The 16027-nt window shown below is 43.4% G+C and overlaps 1 protein-coding gene across 2 annotated transcripts in view; it reads right to left on the reverse strand.

The window, feature by feature from the left end:
- Window positions 1–16027, reverse strand: part of man2a1 (mannosidase, alpha, class 2A, member 1) — a 355305-nt gene that overhangs the window by 338416 nt on the left and 862 nt on the right. The gene's annotated exons all lie outside the window — the stretch shown is intronic.

Genomic DNA, 16027 nt, shown 5'->3' on the forward strand with positions numbered 1-16027 from the left:
AACTCAAAATTCCCATAAATTCCCAAAATTCCCAAAAATTCCCATGGAAAGTTTCCTCTTTTAAAAATTCCCAGAATTTTGCAACCCTACATAGGAAAGATGCAAATTAATTTAATCTCATTAGTTTCAAATTTCTTAAACCTGACTATTAATAAATTAAACATACGAGACAGTCTATCATCTTTAGGCTTTAGTAAGATATTTCTCTCAAGCTCAGTACCAAAGGTTACTGCTGAAAACAAGTCCTTGCTCCCTACGAACCAGAGTGTGACTTTATAAACATTATATGCACAATATCTAGTAATGTGACATGGCCCACGGTTAATCAGAAACTCGTTACTGTAACAGCTTACCGAATTGACTCAAGCTCCTTCACATTCACCCCATTTCATAAAGCAGAAGAATAAGCACTCTATGAAATAATGTGAATTAGGCTAGAAAATATGAATAATGTTTATTAATAGTAAAGACTAAACAGTCGCATAGCATGACATATTGCACTTGAATATTAAAAGTTTAACTTCAACCAGTTCAGGTGTACAAAACTAACAAAAAGGAGCAACACCTTACTAACTTTTTAGCATACTAAATCTGGACCAGCGTCTGTAATAATACATATAAATGGGATTCCGACGACCCAGCACAGATCCTCTACATGCAACCTCCACATAGGCTGCTGTACAGTGGTATAAGAGGAGCTAGGGGAAGGCTTACCTATTCATTCTTCAGATTCAGTAACTCTCAGTTACAGAGCAGTCTGTCAAATAATCTTCCAAGCAACAGGGGTCTCTATCTCAGAAACCTTTCTCCAACCAACTAAGTTGAATAGCTGCTAATCAACAGATTCAATACACTGATAACTATCAAATAACGACTGTCGGTGAGATCAACATGACTGGCTTTGCAACTGAAAAGTATTAGCATATCAAAGGCAACTAGTGTCTTGGCAGCAATGTGGCCATGTTTTCTGTCTAACTGGTTTTTTCAAACCACACATAAAAAATGTGGATTCGACATCACTCGAGACAATAAGCCTACAGTAGTACAAATTTAAAGTGACCAGTCACATTTTGTACAGATATTACCAATATTTAAACTTTCTAATAGCTTAAATTGCAATAGAACTCCTATTCATCATATCAAAAACTTGCATTCTAAACACGTGAGTACCTGCCTACTTGATATTGTAAGGACTGTTTTGAAAGGAATAATTAATATTAATTTTAGGCAAAGCATTAATTTTAATACCTCTAATCATGAAGGAAGCATAGAAGGAACTGCAAGGCAAAATATTAACGTTTAAAGCATAGTTTTAAAAAGATATTGGTTAAACCAAAGCACCATAACCTGGTTTATGCAATTCATGTCAAATAAATGTAGATGACGACCTTTACAACTGGCAGTGATGGGCTGTCTTCAATGAAACAAGCTGTGGCTGAATATAAATAGTTGTTTAAACCAGGGATTCTCAACCGGGGATCTGCAGACCCCTAAATTTCAGGGGATCCACCAGTTGATTTGTCCCATCAATATACAGGGGAAACTACTGATGTTTATGGCATAAACATCAGTAGTTTCCCCTGCAAATTGAGACGAGTGCCATAGTCTCAGCTTTACAAGGACTGTGCATGAGCAGTCAATTCAGGTTCTTACTGTTGAACACCATTTGAATGCTTAGACAAGTCCCTTTGCATGTCACTGACTTTTACAGCGATACTTACCTCAGTAAGTATTTTTTTGATCCAGCCCTAATTGGTTCCACGTTCAGAAACCACTCGCCGCTTTTAACTATTAAATAAAATACTGGAAGTTATAACTTCTCTTCCGGGGGATTAAAACTTGAATTTAGGATGGGGAAATCTAACAGTTAGTCTGGAATTGCGTGGGCTGAGGTAGTGAGAGACCTCCTTTCAACCCTTTTCTTTCCCCATCCAGAGCTGCCCTGTGTCGGTTGGAAGCCGCTCGCTTGTGTGAAAAGGGCGCCATCAATGGAGAAAGTGCACACCGTCACGTGGCCTTGGGTGGGGAGGAAAGAAAGAGACTTTCCAGTCTCTGGGCCAGTGACTAAGCCGTAAAAATCTGGATCTGGTGTGACTCTCCCCTTCAATGTCTTCAGTCTGAGTTAATAAAACAGCTTAAATCGTCATCACAATTTTCCTCATATTTCAGACTTGGAGCTTTATATTCATGGCCATGTGCTTTTCTGACGGACAGTGGTGGGTGCTCATGTCCTTTGAGATACCGCCGGCTATTTGTGAAAGGGTTGGGGAGGAGGAAAGAGGGGGGCTGCCTTTGTCGCTAAAGGATTTATGGCAATGAGGTCAGGTGGGTAAAGTCGCTCAGGGCCCTGTTTATTTCTCCATTTCTCTCATGTGCCATCCGCCAACACCAGTATTAGTGCTGTTAATTCAAGTTGCTGGCTTTTACCACCATGTTGGGGTTTGGTACTGAAATAAGAGAGAAGTTCTGTTTCCGAAATGGAGGACGTGGACCTGGGATTTTAGTCCAGTCCGACCAAGTGTGCATAAAACGAGCCTGTAGTGAGCACTGCACTTGTTGCTCTTGGTTCATTTGATGGGGTAGAGCAGACCTTGGGCAGTAAATGGGCACATAATGTAAATTTAGGATAAAAACAGGAAATACTCAGCAGGTCAGGCAGCATCTGTGGAGAGAGAAACAGATATAACATTTCAGGTCGATGACCTTGGTCAGAATTGAAACGTTAACTCTGTTTCTCTCTCCACAGATGCTGCCTGACTTGGAGTATTTCCAGCATTTTCTGTTTTTATTTCAGATTTCCAGCATTCACAGTATTTTGCTTATGTAAATTTAGGACTTAATAAATTCTTCTTTACGTAAGGTGTAATAAAGCTATTACAGGTAATAACTAATAACTTTTTTTATACAAAAAAATACTTGTGTTGTGTTACAGGCGGTCCATAGAATTTTTATAACACAGGAGGGGGGCCTCGGAAGCGAAAAGGTTAAGAATCTCTGGTTTAAACCACACCCAGATGATGTGTGTGTATGTGTGTTCATCAATGAAGGGGGAGGAAGCCTACACCAGCATAACCTTTGTATCAGCATGAGTAATGCCATGGCAGGGAGAGGGTGTTCGTATATATTCAGATTAAATTTGCAGAATAATTTTAGGTGACAAAGTTTCTTGAGGACAAGCTTTCCACCTTTATTTTTTTTTAAATATTGTAAGATGGTGATATAGGGCGGGGTGTCTCTGTTGATCAACCAAGTTTGGTTTATCACATCTTTCCAGTTATTATAAGTGGACTCTATTCAACTCTATGCAGTGTAGATTCCCTCTCAAAAATGACTTTTTTTTAAAATTTCCAGATACATCATTTTCTTTCCGTGCCACAGAACTGTTGGCAATTCTTTTGGCTGGTATCAAGACAGAATTATTTTAGTACATTCTATTTATGAGGCTAAACTGTTTTCAGGCAGTTTTACTTTCTATAGAACCAGTAAGATCACTTTGTCTTGTGAAACATGGAAATTCCAATTATAATTGTTAAAATTCCCATAGAGTAATGGAGGCCATCATTCCAGCAGTGAGCTATTGCACAGGGGAAGTACCAACTGAGAACTTTTCATTGAAAGAGCTGGTGTAAGGTAGCTAGCCTCTACCATATTCTGTCTGGCTTTCCTTCAATTAACCACTGTTGAATTATGATTCTTGGTGAGATCAATGTCAGTATTCATTTTACAGTGTTACCCAGCCTACTTCACTTTATCATTTTGGTCTCCAATTGGACCAACTTACTGATTTTCTCTCATTTGCAGCACATCATTATATATTGCCTTTGACACAAGGCTGTGGCACTGGGTCAATCGACTTTGGCACATAGCCCAAGCAAAGATGATTAAGTATTCTCTTTCATTCCTCTCAGCTTCAAAAAGGCTTCTTCTTTGTATATCGAAAAATAAAGAACCCCAAAACATTCTTTGACTTTTAAATATATACACACATCAATTTCCACCTTTAAGAGTCCCACCATGCAGGTCTTCTTTCTGCTAGCTTGCTCTTGGACATCAAAATCTGTGAACCTTCCCAGGGCAGCTCCCGTGAAAGGAATTATATTCTTGACTTCAGATCGGCCTGCAAGCTGATCGAGGGCTACTCACTCCAAGAAAAATGCTGCCAGCTGCATACGCTACAGAACATATCTATATATAACTAGCTGGGGGAGCCCGGCTTTGCCAGGGCTGTTTTGGGCCGGGCGGTTTAAATCGAGTCCCAGGCTTTGGGGCCTGTCTGTCTGTCCCTGTGTGAATCTGCTGCCGGGCAACATTTCTACCTTTTAATAGCTTCAAAGATGAAAGTGAAAGTACTTATAAAACATTTTTGGTAAATGTTATGTCATTTTTAAAAGAGATACTAACTTTTTCGAAGCTGGATTAGCAGAGTAGTTTGAGCTGGAAGTAGTGAAGCAATGGCTGCTGGCTTTGCCAGGGCTGTTTTGGGCCGGGCGGTTTAAATCGAGTCCCAGGATTTGGGGCCTCTCTGTGTCCCTCTGTGAATCTGCTGCCGGGCAACATTTTAAATCGAGTCCCAGGCTTTTGGGCCCTGTCTCCGTGTCCCTCTCTTAATCTGCTGCCGGGCAACATTTCTACCTTTTAATACCTTGAAAGATGAAAGTGAAAGTACTTATAAAACGTTTTTGGTAAATCTTATGTTATTTTTAAAAGAGATACTAACTTTTTCGAAGCTGGATTAGCAGATTTTGAGCTGGAAGTAAATGGGGTTTTTAGCTTGAGGCAATGGGTGCCAGATCCCGGAGATGAAAACGATTAGTCCCGCCCACAGACGCAGCGATTGGCCAACCATCAGGCGACTGAACTGTAGGATTGGTCAATCGTGCCGGCACAGGATTGGTCGACCTTGACGTCAGTCAATCAATGCTACTTAGCAGATAATGAGTTTAATTTTGAAGGTTTTTTGCATAAGGCGCGAACAATTTTTGTCCAGCCGAAACGTAAATACGCTTAGGACGGTTCTGGAATCGTCAGCTTTCTTTCGACGTAACGCACGTGTAGGTACGCTCTAGATATAGATATAGATAGATATATATACCTGTAAACTGTATAAGGAAATTGAAGTTGGGCTGCTGATTAAAGAACACTGCAGATGGGTTCAGTCAATTCACCAGTCTACTCTCTAATCCTTCAATCCACTAGCCTGCCTTTCAATCCCAATAATACAAATGAAAGTAATGTTATTGCTATTCAATCAAACATTGAAGATGGTTAATCAAAAAACTAAAACCATTTAAAAAAAAAAAAAAAAGTTTTACCTAGACTTATTTAATATCATACAAGTAGATCCTCATAGAAATGTATCCTTGTAAACAGAAATGGCTAAAAAAGCCTTCAATCTTGACACCAGCCTAAAAATCTGTAAAGGCCTTTAGCACAGAAATAAATTAACATATCCAGAGATGAGTTTTTTTTTAAAATTAGAATGTGGAATTGTCCATTGGTTGATAAAATTAAAAATACTCTGTCTGCAACCCCCAAAATATGTTATGGCATTCTTATGTGCAAGTGGGTCTAAATGAGCTGTTGGAAACAACATTTATCTACTTTGGCCAATGTATGCTGCTATTTTCATGTGATACTAGGCAGTAGACTGTTCCAATTCAGTGGACCACAGGTTGCAGAACAAGTATTTGGATAATTTAAGATTCCATTCTGGTGACACTACAAATGTGAATGAACAGTCACTGAACAACACAAGTATTAGAGTCTTACATATGTGGGGAAAAAACAGGTAAAATATACCTACTGATTATGTTTCAATGGTTCATAATTATTGTAATTGGTTTTTTTTTTTTTTTTTTAAAAAGGTATGTATTTTAGGAAATCAATAAAGGTGCTGTAAAAGAGCACAAGGTCTCCCCCAATAGTTCAACTGGTTAAGACAGTGAATTAGCTAAGCCCGACAGATCAAGAATGTCCCAATGTGCTAAATTAGCTTATTTCAGCTAGCGCAGCAGTATGGGCACTTCAACTGGACTCACCACTCCTGGATTGGAAAGAATACTCGGGATTCCTGTTCCTTTCTAATCAGTCCTGTTGAATAATGTCTGTGTCAATGTCCAGTGGAGACAGGATCAGGCTTGTCTGTGATGCCACTGACAGTCAAATTACTTACCATAGCTCACTCATGGAAATTCACGTAAAAAATGGCCACCTGGGTGAGGTACTACAGGATGACTAGCATACATGGAACCATACCCAAGCAAGAAGTCAATGCCGTCAGGAGAGGAAGAGAGGGACAAACAATAAAAAGACTTGCTTTTATATAGCATCTTATTTCTTTCAGCAACATCTAAAAGTTCTTCACATACAATGAGCTACAGTACCTTGAAGTGCAATAACTGTTGTTATTTAGGCAAAAATAGCAGCGATTATACACACAGCAAGACCCCATAAGCAGCTAGTTAAGCTGTTCTAGGTGGTGTTGGTTGAGGCATGAATTTTGGCCAGGACACCTAGAAAAATCCCTGCTGTATTTCAAATAATGCCATGGGGTATTTAACATCCACCTGCATTATTGGACAAGCAGGAGCCTTAGTTTAACATCCTCTGACAATGCAGCACTCCCTCAGTACTGGAGTATCAGCCTAGGTCACGTCCTCAAGTTCTGAAGTGAGGCCCGAACCAAGGCCTTCCACCAATGCAGCTAAGCTGATCACAAGAAATTGGCGCAGTAGACCATTCGGCCCTTCGAGCCTGCTCCGCCTTCCAATAAGATCATGGCCGATCTTCCACTTCAGCTCCACTTTCCCGCCCGATCCCCATATCCCTTGATTCCCTTAGTATCCAAAAATCTATTGATCTCTGTCTTGAATATACTCAATAACTGAGCATCCATAGCCCTCTTGGGTAGAGAATTCCAAAGAATCACCACCCTCTGAGTGAAGAAATTTCTCCTCATCTCAGTCCTAAATGGCCGACCCCTTATTCTGAGACTGTGACCCCTAGTTCTGAAGCTAGTAGCTAAAGGAAAAAACACCAATAACAGAATTATGTTCTATTGTACAAGTCTCCTTTAAAACATCTAGGCTCGAAATTCCTGAGTCCAACAAGACGAGGCCATAGGCTCCATCCCAAATACTGGAGACAAAGGAATTTAAACAGTCAGAGTAGGTTGGACCCATGTTTGTACAGATGCAACAGAGGAGTCCACTCAGACAACTAGAGGAAAATCAGAGCAGCACCACGCTGCCCTTAATGATTCGAGGGGAATAACATTACTTTTACATTTCTCCAAAGGGAACAATGGGCAATTATTTTAAGATAAGCCTAATAGCCAGCAAACCTTTTTTAAGGCCTTAATAAGTTCCAGCCTCCCATTTTCTTTTCCTAGAGGAACACTTGCTGTGAACCCTACCAGAGAGATGCCAGAGAAACTTAACACTGTGGCTTGCACAACCCCTCATCAACATAAGAACATAAGAAATAGGAGCAGGAGTAGGCCAATCGGCCCCTCGAGCCTGCTCTGCCATTCAATAAGATCATGGCTGATCTGATCCTAACCGCCAATCCACTATCACAGAACCATCTCCTGAATCTAACAGAATTAGACACACGAAATAGGAGCAGGATCAGGCTACACGGCCCCTGGGCCCGCTCCGCTACCCACAGGGCCATGACCGATCCGAACCTAGACTCATGTCCAAATTCCTGCCCGCTCCCCGTAACCCTTAATTCCCTTTACTTCTAGGAAACTGTCTATTTCTGTTTTAAATTTATGTAATGATGTAGCTTCTACAGCTTTTTGGGGCAGCATATTCCATGGACCTACCACCCTCTGAGTGAAGTAGTTCCTCCTCATCTCAGTTTTGAAAGAGCAGCCCCTTATTCTAAGACTATGCCCCCAGTTCTAGTTTCACCCATCATCGGGAACATCCTCCCCGCATCCACCCGATCCAACCCCTTCACAATCTTATATGTTTCAATAAGATCGCCTCTCATTCTTCTGAACTCCAATGAGTAGAGTCCCAATCTACTCAACCTCTCCTCATATGTCCATCCCCTCATCCCCGGGATTAATCGAGTGAACCTTCTTTGTACTGACTCGAGAGCAAGTATGTCCTTTCTTAAGTATGGACACCAAAACTGTATGCAGTATTCCAGGTGCGGTCTCAGCAATACCTTGTACAACTGAAGCAATACCTCCCTATTTTTATATTCTATCCTCCTAGCAATGAAAGCCAACATTCCATTGGCCTTCTTAATCACTTGCTGCACCTGCATACTAACCTTTTGAGTTTCGTGCACCAGGACCCCCAGATCCCTTTGTACTTCAGTACTTTCCAGTTACTTGCCATTAAGATAATAACTTGCTCTACGATTTTTCCTGCCAAAGTGCATAACCTCACACTTTCCAGTATTGTATTCCATCTGCCAAATCTCTGCCCACTTACTTAGCCTGTCTATGTCCCCTTGCAGGTTTTTTATGTCCTCCTCACTCACTACTTTCCCTCCCATCTTAGTATCATCTGCAAACTTTGATATGTTACACTCGGTCCCCTCCTCCAAATTGTTAATATAGATTGTAAAGAGTTGGGGACCCAGCACTGACCCCTGCGGAACACCACTGGTTACTGATTGCCAGTCTGAGAATGAACCATTTATCCCAACTCTCTGCCTTCTGTTAGATAGCCAATCCTCTATCCATGCCAGAATATTACCCCCAATCCCGTGATTTTTTATCTTAAGCAATAATCTTTTGTGTGGCCAGGGTCGGCGGGAATCCTAGATGCAGGTTGCACTCTAAGGTTATTGAAATTTTTACAGTTAAGTACCACCCCCACCCAGAATGGTTTGAAATGACCAAGATCTTCTGGGAGCAGCCTATATCAGAGGCCTAAAATGCCTATTTTAATTGGACCAGTAGGGGTGGCACCAGGTAACCCGTGTCAACTACAGAAATTAAAACCACAAGTACCCCCTCAATCTGAGGAGGGTACCACTAATGAAATAGTTTAACTTCAGGCCCAATCAAACTAAAGCTTAACCAGGATCTTCTTATTGTGGTCAATTATGCAAAGAATGTCTTGCAGTGCCAACTGATCACGAAAGGGTTTAACTCTCAAGAACAAAATGGTACACAATGGGGTTCTACACCTACAGCCATTAAGCCGGCCAATTTATCAGTTCCATCAAAATTTGCACTGATTTGACCTATCTAAATATATTGACTACTTTGACAAATCTTAATATTGTAGCCAACATTTCAATATCAATGATGTAAATAAACCACTGGGATAGTCGTGATGAATTCAGTTGGAAGAGCAGCACAGAATAGTATCTCTCACTTTGAATGACAACAACTTGTATTTATATAGTGTATTTAACGTGGTAAAATGTCCCAAGGCGCTTCACAGGAGGATTATAAGACAAAAAATGACACCGAGCCACATAAGCAGAAATTAGGGCAGGTGACCAAAAGCTTGGTCAAAGAGGTAGGTTTTAAGGAGCGCCTTAAAGGAGGAAAGAGAGGTAGCGAGACGGAGAGGTTTAGTCAGGGAATTCCAGAGCTTAGGGCCTAGGCAACAGAAGGCACGGCCACCAATGGCTGAGCGACTAAAATCAGGTATGTACAAGAGGGCAGATATCTTGGGGGGTTGTGGGGCTGGAGAAGATTACAGAGATAGGAAGGGGTGAGGACATGGAGGAATTTGAAAACAAGGATGAGAATTTTGAAATCGAGACTTTGCTTAACCGGGAGCCAATGTAGGGCAGCGAGCACAGGGGTGATGGGTGAACGAGATTTGGTGCGAGTTAGGATACGGGCAGCCGAGTTTTGGATGACCTCAAGGGTAGAATGTGGGAGGCCAACCAGGAGTCAAGTCTAGAGGTAACAAAGGAATGGATGAGGGTTTCAGCTGCGGATGAGCTGAGGCAAGGGCGGAGACGGGCAATGTTATGGAGGTGGAAATAGGCGGTCTTAGTTATGCCGCGAATATGTGGTCGGAAGCTCATTTCAGGATCAAATATGGCACCAAGGTTGCAAACAGTGTGGTTCAGCCTCAGACAGATGTGAGAGTAAGGGATGGAGTCAGTGGCTAGGGAACGGAGTTTGTGGTGGGGACCGAAAACAATGGCTTCCCAATATTTAATTGGAGAAAATTTTTGCTCATCCAGAACTGGATGTCGGACAAGCAGTCTGACAATTTGGAGACCGTGGAGGGGTCGAGAGGTGTGGTGGTGAGGTAGAGCTGGGTGTCGTCAGCGTACATGTGGATACTGACACTGTGTTTTCAGATGATGTCACCAAGGGGCATCATGTAGAGGAGAAATAGCAGAGGGCCAAGGATAGATCCTTGATGGGACACCAGAAGTAACGATGCGGGAGCTGGAAGAGAAGCCATTGCAGGTGATTCTCTGGCTACGATTAGATAGATAAGAATGGAACCAGTCGACTGCAGTCCCACCTCAGCTGGATGGCGGTGGAGCAGTATTAGAGAAGAATGCAGTGGTCAACCGTGTTAAAGGCTGCAGACAAGTCAAGGAGGTCGAGGAGGGATAGTTTTCCTTTGTCACAGTCACAAAGGATGTCATTTGTGACTTTGATGAGAGCCGTTTCGGTACTGCGGCGGGGTGGAAACCTGATTGGAGGGATTCAAACATGGAGTTACGGGAAAGATGGACACGAGTTTGGGAGCGACAACACGTTCAAGGACTTTGGAGAGGAAAGGGAGGTTGGAGATGGGGCAGTCCTTTGCAAGGACAGAGGGGTCAAGGGTTTTTTGAGAGGGGTGATGACGGCAGATTTGAGGGAGAGGAGGACAGTTCTTGAGGAGAGAGACCGTTAACAATGTCAGCTAACATGGGAGCCAGAAAAGGAGGTCAGCAGTTTGGTGGGAATAGGGTCAAGGGCGCAGTGAGTCTCACGGACAAGATGAGCGTGGAGAGGTCATGAGGGGAGATCGAAGAGAAACTGGAGAAAAGTGTGAGTTCAGGGCTAGGACAGGGGGGAACCCGGTGGGCTCGGGGAAGGAAGGGAAGTGGCAGAGGCAGCTGAACGGATGGTCTCAATCTTAGAGACAAAGTCGTCCATGAGCTCCTCACATTTGTTGTCGGAGGCGAGGGTGGAGGACACAGGGGAGAGGGGTTTAAGAGCACAGTGGAGAATAAAAGCCGGGCTTTATCTTTGCATTCTAGAATGATTCTGGAATAGTGAGCAATTTTGGCAGACGCGAGCAGGACCCGATAATGCGTTATGTGGCGGTGAATGGCTAAACCAGTTGGCCGCCATATCCGTTTAAGTCTGCATCCCTTGGACTTAAAGGAGCAAAGATGAGGGCCATACCGGGGGGAACGAACTGGGTGAGAGAGAGTAATTGTTTTAATAAGGACTAGGACATCAAAGGTGATGGTGAGGGTGTGGTTGAGCAGATTGGTAGCTGCAGAAATGTTGTGGTGAATGGAGGGCCAAAGGCTGGACAGTTGGGATTTCGTAAGTGCAGTTGTAAGAGAGTTGGGAGAGTTTTTTTCCCAGGGCGGACACAGAAGAAAGTAGGGTTAGGGGGCGGGGGCAGGAGAAGTGGGATGTGAGTCGAGAGCGATGAGGAAGTGGTTAGAGACGGCCTTATGTGCGATTGACACGATGGGAGTAGCGAGGCCACGAGAGATGGCAAGGTCGCGGGAGTGGCTGTGAATATGGGTTGGGAGTTTACATGGAGGGAGCGATTAAGGGAGGATAGGAGGGCATGAACTCAGAGGACGACAGAAGAAAGGGGTCAGGGAGGGATGAGAGAAAAGGAAAAGGGGGAGAAAAAGTGGAAAAAGAAATGAACGGCTCGGGTCCGGAGCGGCAGCCAAAGTGCGCACGCGAATGGACGTGGGGAAAAGCTCAGGTTACATAAGCCTGGTTATGTAGTAATTAATGGGATACATATTTCCTGGTAGCAGGGAATAGGTTGGAGACAATAGTAGGGAGACCAGAGTCAAAGTCAGAGGTCCCATGGAGGGACAAAGCCAACGTAAGCAGGATAGGGCTGGTACAGAGCATCGATGAACCGCTGTCCAAAGCAGGCGAGTAAAGTCCTGAATCTATTTGAAGAGTTCGAGGATGGAGGTTGTTGCCGTAGGAAGAGAGTCGGTAGCGGTGCAGAAAGATGATGGCGAAATTGACGCAAGTTGGAGGTCACCGTAGATCAAAGCGGCGGAGAAAAAGTAAAACCACAAGCCAGCGACCAGCAAAGCTGAAAACCAGTAGAACGAGTCAGCGGACAGCAAGTGAAACAGCAGCTGCTAGCTAGAAGCCAACAAAGCTGAAAAAAACAGTAGAACCAGTTCAACAGAGACACAGCCGCAGTTTAAAAGTTATTTTTAAACAAAAAAAAATATTTTAGCAGCAGAGATAAAGACATAGCAGGTAAGGCTTACAGTGTAATCCAGTACAGAAATGTAGTGGTGTAATCCAGTGTAGTTCAAAGCAGAAACGTAGTCTAGATGTCCAGAGAAGTCCAGGAGATCAGAAACCAATTTAAGAAAAGAATTCAGCAGCTTAATACTTGAAGTGACTGAAAGCAGGACAGAGTCACAGCTGCTGAGTCAAACAATGTAGTCAGTAGAGCAGCATAGTCTTGTTGGCAGAGGAATCGAGATGATGAAGTCAAGTTTCAGCAGAGTTCCAGTAGTTGAAAGAGCTCAGTGAGAACAAAGACACGCAGGGTCGGGAGATAGGTAGTGGAAGCTTTGAACTTGTAGTTTGGGCTGAAATGCCTTCACCATCAGAGCCAGGATAACTTAGGCAATGGAAGAAAGGAGATTGGGGGGAAGAAAGGGCAGAGGATGTCCAAGGATACAGTTCAAGAGAAGAACAGCTCAGTAAAGAGCTGCCAGCTCAGGAGCCATCTTGAATATCACACTCATACAAAACCAATTTTTTTCCTTAATCCTATTGCCTACTCTAATACCCAAGTTTAATGCTACGTAGCTAGATCTATGATCTGCTCCTAGATTATGGTCAATAAAACTTGTGCCAGATCTTATGAAGTGCGTGAAAGTTACCTGGGGTGACACTCCTGTCAATGTTCCCGCTATGCAGGTGAAACATTTAAGCTCATTCACACTCCTAGTGATATTAACATCAGAAACTCACTGTGAGGAATCACAACCACACATCTCTTTCTGTAAATGAGATTTCTAACCCTTCCATTTAGAGCCACTATACTTAATCTTTGTGTTTCTTATGTCTTTCCACTGCTTAAATTAGTTGAACTTTTTATGTCAACCGCCATTTTTAACTTCTTTCCAGAATTTTAAAGTCTATTCACAGGCTATTAAAAGCATTAGCTACCTCTTTGCCCAAGTAGTTATGCATATATGTTGATCTCTTCCCATCTATTTTAGTCAGTACTATTCTACAAAAAGGGCTGAACTGCCTGCCTACCATTGTTCTGATGAAAAGGTACACAACCTACACATTGGATCAGATTTTGTTGTAGCAGGGCATCTATTGGCGCCTGCCGTTATTTAGACCCATCCCTGCACCCTTCAGCTCAAAACATTTTTGCCTATTAAGCTGCTGAAAGTGCGAGCTGAAAACGGTGCAGTGAAGAAAACAGGGCATCGGTGACCTGAGTGAACAGGGCAACCAACTGTGTATCTCCTTAACCAATCAGATTGAAAGATTGAGAAATAAACAGCGGAAGGACTGAGAAGGAAGTGTAAATTAGAGTGAGTGAATTCAAGGTCAAATCAGATACAGAAAGAAAAATAAAGAGAAAGAAAAATTCGATTAAGAGAGGGAGAGACAGAAAGGAAAAGTTTTTTTTGAATTACATTTTTTAAATCTTCAACAATTAATACCTGAAAGGATGAGACTCCACACTTGTAATAGTTAATTTTCAGTTCCAGAGAGGTTGACAGGCAGTAATTAACAATTATCACATCGCTAAAAGGGTACTTATGCTTGAAATGACAAGTCTACCGTGCAAATACAGCAACTTCACGACATTCAAAACCAATGTTCCCTTTAAGCCGCACAGCACGCTGCAGCTCCCGCGTAGCCGGCTCACCGGCTTTTACATAGGAAAAAACAGGCATGTGTGGTATTTTGAATGGGCCATACACCCAAAAAAAATTAAAGGGAACGTTGTTCAATACATGTCAAGACAGACAGCGAAATGCCATTTTTGCAAAGTTAAAGGCGGAGTGGTGCAACTCGGACAGCAACTTTTGGATATTGCCATTTAACTGTGCATCTGCTCCTCGCCTGAAGTTGCTGTACCATTTACCCGTAAATAACATTGAATACCATTAACCACACTGTTATTTTGACAGCAAAATCTGGCCCAATAGCTGTCCTTTCTTTTTCAGATCCTAATGGTCCCTAAGTGCATTTAAGTTTTTACATCAAAGATTTTCAATGCTGTCGGCCAGGTATCTGCAGCCTTTATTTTTTCATCCTGCTCAGGTGCAACTCTGTGCACCTGGAAGGTTCCCATACAGTTCAGCATCTATACAAGACAGTAAGCTCCCCCAGTGGCTTAATGGATAAAGTCACTGCATAGTGTAGTACTGAACAATATAAACCAGAATGTTCCAGGTTTTATCCTTGTTTTTGTGCTAAGTTAGCTCTTAGCCCAGGCAGCACTTGAGGCACTATAATTGGCCTCTGAACAATGAGCTAGGGAAGAAGAAAAATCAGCCATAGTTCCCATTCCTGATTGCTATCCTGTGTGCCCTTCTGGAAAGTGCATGGACAAAAGGGCATTGGGTGAGGACATAATCAGGTTTTATTGATCAAATTGCTTTTTGACACTCAGAGTCTTGACGTATACATGAACCATGGCCATTTGGGACGTGAGCTCCCATGGAACTGTTGTACAATCGGCACCTTCCTGGATACTTCTCCTCCACTTTGAGCGGTCTTGGGCCATGATTCCCAGGTGCCGGTGGGGATGTTGCACTTTTTCCAAGGAGGCTTTGAGGGTGTCCTTGAAGCGTTTCCTCTGCCCACCTGGGGCTCTCTTGCCATGTCGGAGCTCCGAGTAGAGCGCTTGTTTTGGTAGTCTCGTATCGGGCATGCGGACGATGTGATCCATCCATCGGAGCTGATCAAGCGTGGTCAAAGCTTCGATACTGGGGATGTTGGCCTGAGCGAGAACACCGACGTGGTATGCTTCAGAGACATGGACCATGTACAGCAGGCACCTCAAAGCACTGGACAGGTACCACCAATGCTGCCTCTGCAAGATCCCGCAAATCCATTGGCAGGATAGGCGCGCCAACGTCAGTGTTGACGCTCAGGCCAACATCCCCAGCATCGAAGCTTTGACCACACTCGATCAGCTCAGAGGGACATAAGAAATAGGAGCAAGAATAGGCCACTTGGCCCCTCGAGCCTGCTCCGCCATTCAATAAGATCGTGGCTGATCTTGGGCTCAAAGCCACTTCCCCGCCCGCTCCCCATAACCCTTCACTCCCTTATCTTGCAAAAATTTGTCTATCTCCACCTTAAATGTATTTACTGACCCAGCCTTCCCGGCTCTCTGGGGCAGAGAATTCCACAGATCTACAACCCTCAGAAGAAATTCCTCCTCATCTCAGTTCTAAAAGGGCGACCCTTTATTCTAAAACTGCGCCCCCGCGTTCTAGAATTCCCCACGAGGGGAAACATCCTCTCTGCATCTACCTTGTCATGCCCCCTCAGTATCTTATATGTTTCAATAAGATCACGTCTCATTCTTCTAAATTCCAATGAGTATAGGCCCAGCCTGCTCAACCTTTCCTCATAAGTCAACCCCCTCATCTCTGGGCAGGCCACATCGTCCGCATGCCCGAAAAAGAGACTCCCAAAACAAGCACTCTACTCGAAGCTCCAACACAACAAGAGAGCCCCAGGTGGACAGAGAAAACGCTTCAAGGACACCCTCAAAGCCTCCTTGAAAAAGTACAACATCCCCACCGACACCTGGGAATCCCTAGCCCAAGACCGCACAAAGTGGAGTAGAAGCATCCGGGAAATCTCTTCGCCAGGAGTAAG

Source organism: Somniosus microcephalus, chromosome 1, assembly GCF_052327205.1.
Source record: "Somniosus microcephalus isolate GS21.2 chromosome 1, FLI_Smic_1.0, whole genome shotgun sequence".
In the NCBI taxonomy this organism is placed as follows: Eukaryota; Metazoa; Chordata; class Chondrichthyes; order Squaliformes; family Somniosidae; genus Somniosus; species Somniosus microcephalus.